Source organism: Arachis ipaensis, chromosome B03 (assembly GCF_000816755.2).
Source record: "Arachis ipaensis cultivar K30076 chromosome B03, Araip1.1, whole genome shotgun sequence".
NCBI lineage: Eukaryota > Viridiplantae > Streptophyta > Magnoliopsida > Fabales > Fabaceae > Arachis > Arachis ipaensis.
The window spans coordinates 119,865,512-119,870,681 of record NC_029787.2 but is presented as its reverse complement, the minus strand read 5'-3'; positions in this window follow the sequence as shown (position 1 = coordinate 119,870,681).

Sequence of the window (5,170 nt, the reverse complement as noted above, 5' to 3'; positions counted from 1 at the left end):
ATGAAACATTTAAAATAATCATTTGCTTCAATAAATAATAGCATATATATTGTTTTTAAATTTATTTAAAAACAGTCTCATTACACATTCAAAATTTTTTGGCAACTAAATTCAATTAGGTTACTAATTTCATTAGTGAGGACGTATTAGGCACACTCCAATTTTCTACCAATGTGTATTCCACGCTTTTTAATGTGTGAATATCTTCTTCCTCTTCACGTTTTTTTCACTTTATGTGTTTTCTCCTCTTCATTTCTTTTTAAGTTTAATTTTTTTCATCCTCTTTTATTGTCTTCTTCATCTTCTTATTCTTGTATATATATTAAAAAAATATGAACATATAAATTTTAATGTAAAATACTGAAATTTTGGTGCACCGTATAAAATTTTTGAAAGACGACTTGCTTAAAATATTAACACTCAACTAACAAAATACGCACAGCATAGAAATTTCGGTATGCAGCATAAAAATTTTTGAAGTACCACATACCCAAAATATTGACTCACCAAACTAAAAAAATATACTGACAACATTGATTTCTGTTTCTCATTTGGACAAATTAGGTTATTTTTGTTCGTTCGGAGACAATAAAGTCAATCTCTTCTATAATTCAAATAATATTTGCTCTGGTCATTTGGTGGATAATCTATATAGGTTTGACTTAAATTCCTATAATAATGAAATACTGCAAACTAGTACAAAACGAAAACTAAATGAGAATTCGGCATCATTATGGCACAAACGCCTAGGTCACATCTCTAAACAGAGAATTCAGAGGATCGTGTCGGATGGAATTCTTGGACCCCTAAATTTGGCAGACTTTGAAGTCTGCATTGAGTGCATAAAGGGAAAAAGGACAAACGAAAGGAAATTAGGTGCCAATAGAGCTAAAGATGTCTTAGAACTGATACATACCGATATATGTGGCCCATTCCCTACTGTCTCTTGAAATGGATAATGGTACTTTATTACGTTCATAGATGATTACTCTCGTTACGGGTATCTATATTTAATTCATGAAAAGTCCAAAGTCTTGGATGTTTTCAAGTCTTTCAAGGCTGAAGTTGAACTTCAATTTGGAAAGAAAATTAAAGCTGTCAAATCTGATCGTGGTGGTGAATACTACGGAAGATATGATGGTTCAGGTGAGCAACGTCCCAGGCCTTTTGCTCTTTTTCTAGAGAAGTGTGGTATTATTCCGCAATACACAATGCCAGGCAAACCTAGCATGAATGGTGTTGCAGAGCGAAGGAACTAAACTCTTAAGGACATGGTGAGAAGTATGATTAGTCATTCTTCCTTGCCTGAATCACTCTGGGGAGAAGCCTTAAAGACCGCAGTGTACATCCTTAATAGGGTGCCAAGCAAAGCAGTTAACAAAACCCCATATGAAATTTGGACTGAAAAAATACCTAGTATAAAGCATTTGCATATTTGGGGATGTCCAACTGAGGCGCAATCTTATAGGCCGCATGAAAGAAAATTGGACTCAAGGACAATTAGTTGCTACTTTGTTGGTTACGTTGAGCGTTCACATGGATATAAGTTTTACAATCCTGTATCAAGGTCTATTTTTGAAATGGAAAATGTGAGATTTCTTGAGGATGTTGAGTTTGGAGGGAAGAAAATATTAGGAATGTTGCTTTTGATGAGGATTCTGTAGCTGACAATGATCAGGTCCTTGTGCCTATTATTGTTCAAGATACAGTTATAGTACAAGAGCACAATGAGAATCCTCCTCAACCCCAACCCATACAGCAAGCTCAACAACCTCAAGAAGTGCCATTAAGGAGATCCATAAGAGAAAGGAGAAGTACAATTTCGGATGAATATGTAGTCTATCTCCAAAAACATGAGGATGGCATTGGTTTGACAAAAAATGACCCAATCAATTTTTTTCAAGCCATGCAAAGTTCGAACTCTGAAAAGTGGATCGATGCCATGAAAGAAGAGATGAAGTCTATGAAAAACAATGACGTTTAGGATCTCGTAGAATTACCTGAAGGTGTGAAACTAATTGGTTGTAAATGGATATTTAAAACCAAAAGGGATTCTAAGGGTAATGTCGAGAAATATAAAGCTCGTCTAGTCGCTAAAGGCTTTACTAAAAAAAGAGGGCATAGACTATAAAGAGACTTTCTCTCCAGTATCATCGAAAGACTCTTTTAGAACCATAATGGCACTAGTGGCTCATTTTGACTTGGAGCTACATCAGATGGATGTAAAGACAACGTTTCTCAATGGTGACATTGATAAAACGATGTACATGGTACAACCAGAAAATTTTGTATCAAGTGATTCAAAATCTATGGTTTGTAAGTTGAAGAAATTCATCTATGGTCTCAAATAAGCTTCCCGTCAATGGTATCACAAGTTTCATCAAGTCATTACCTCATACGATTTTGAGGTGAATATCATAGATGAGCGTGTATACCGCAAGTTCAGTGGGAGTAAATACATCTTTTTGGTCTTATATGTTGATGACATTCTACTTGCCATTAACGATATATGCTTGTTGCATGAAACTAAGAAATTTCTATCGAACAAATTTGAAATGAAAGATCTTGGTGATGTCTCTTTTATATTAAGAATCGAGATACTAAGAGATCATTCTCAAGGTATTCTTGGATTATCACAAAATAACTATATTGAAAAGATTTTAAGTAGATATGTCATAGAAAGTTGTAGACCAATGGACATACCCGTAGCTAAAGGAGACAAGTTTAGTCTCAAGCAATGCCCCAAAATGATCTTAAGAAGACAGCAATGCATGATAAACCTTATGCATCAACACTAGGGAATTTAATGTATGCTCAAGTCTGCACACATTTTGATATATCATTTATAGTGGGAGTGTTGGGTAGATACTTGAGCAATCTGGACATGGACCATTGGATAGCTATTAAACGCGTAATGCGTTATTTAAAGAGAACAAAGGATTACATGCTTATTTATCGGAGATCAAAAAATTTGGAGATCATTAGGTACTCTGATTCCAATTTCATGGCATATGGTTGCGAAACTTTGTCACTGAATTTCGTATAATAGATGACATGGAAAGGTCATTGAAGATATTTTGTGACAATAAGTCAGCAGTACTATACTCCAACAACAATAAGAGCTTGACAAAATCGAAGCATACAGAGATCAAGTTCTTAGTTGTCAAGGAGAAATGTTAAGAAAAATAGATTTCCATAGGACATATAGGAACAGAGTATATGCTAGCAGACTCATTAACCAATAAATTGATCCCTAAGGTAGCGTTTGATGGAGAGACAGAGACAGAAATACTGAGACTGAGAGACAGAGACTAAGAGACAGGGATTGAAATAAATCTCAGTATTCTGTTTGGTGCAAAATGAGAGACAGGAATTGAAACAAGAATGAAATTCTAATTTAATTTGCACAAAGGGTAAAATTGGAATTATTTAATTGAAATGAAAGTATTTTAGGTATAAAATGTTATTAAAGTTTCAATCTCCATCTCTAAAAATTTCAGTCCCCTGTGTCCCTACGTTTTGGAGGTACTAAAATACTGAAATTTTAGAGACAGAGATAGAAATTTTAGTATCAGTCTCTGAACTAACAAACACGATACTGAGTCTCAGTCTCTCAGTCTCTGTCTCAGTACCTCAAAACAAACGCTACCTAAAAGTCTTTCATAAGCACACTGCTCGGATGGGAGTCAATATTTGTGATGCCTTGATTTAGTGGGAGTTTATTTTATGCTATATGTCCTATGACAGATGATTGAGTTATTTTTTCTGCAGAATTAAATTAATGGTTTATTTCATTTTATGTGAAATGTTCATTTTGCAACATTTATTTTGTGTTTGATCTCAATAAAGTTTTAAAGTTGGATCAACTAGAAATAGACATGCATGAGATCACTTGGCATGTAATTTCCATATTACTCATCCAAATTTGATCTATGTCGTTAAGTATGTTAGGATGGTGATTGTCGTGGTTTAGTCACGACATTAATGTGATAAAAGCTGCGGTAGTTCCATATCTAATGTATGAGACGAACCAGATTGTTAAAGTAATGAGAGAAATAGCATTCAGATGCGCACATAAAGTTTATAAGATGTGATTATATCAAGAAAGAATATATGTATAGCTCAAGTGGGAGATTATTAGGAAATTATTTTAATTTCCTAATTTGTTTGTGGGCAATACATATATTAATTATAATAACAAATTATGCTATTTCAAATTAAATTACTTATATAATGGTGATATAATTTATTGTTATAAATGCTAAATTGAATAAGTCATTATTACTTTTGATTTGGAATTAAATGAGAATAAAACCAGATATTATCTTTTGTTCTTTAGATAATTATCTTTTGGATTTTAGATATATTATCTTTTGGACTTTAGATACTATTTTATTTGGGTTTTAGGGTTTAATGGGTGTCATGCTCAAATATAAATAGGCATTCAGGGTTTCGGTCCCCAATATACCAAAGTCACCTTTGTTGCTCTTTTCCCATCAAAAGAGTCACAATTCAGCCGCCTAGGGATACAGAAGATTTTGGTTGAAGAAGATCGAAAGAACCACAATATCTAAATCCTTCTGTCAATTTCTGATTTCTATGAGTAAAGGTCCGTTTCCGCATTATGATATATTTTTGATCATATAATTCATATTTATGAATTCAGGTACGCTTCCGCATTATGATATATTTTTGATGACTCAATATAGATGATTTGGGTTAACAAAATTAATTTATTCCAACAAGTTGTTGGAATAAATTAATGTACAAATATTTATGTGTTACATGTAAAAATATAAAAATTATACCAATAAATTTGTACTATGTGAAAAAAATTTTGTACTGCAAAAACATGAAAAAGAAAAAATAATAATATTTTTTGCCAGACTTATGCCAACTTAATTAGATTTTTGTTACAAAATTTTTGTACATGAAGTATTAACAAAAATTATTTATTATTAAGATACAGTTAAACACGAAGACATACCCTTGTTGTAATCTAATGGTTGAGATCATAAGCTATATATTAATAAAGTAAACTATTAAAATAGTACTACAAAATTCTTAAAATAAATTTCAAAAAATACTAACGACAAATAAGCATCTAAAATATTGAAAAACACAAGACTTTAAAGATTAAATTTGATGTAAATTTTTATAATTATTATTA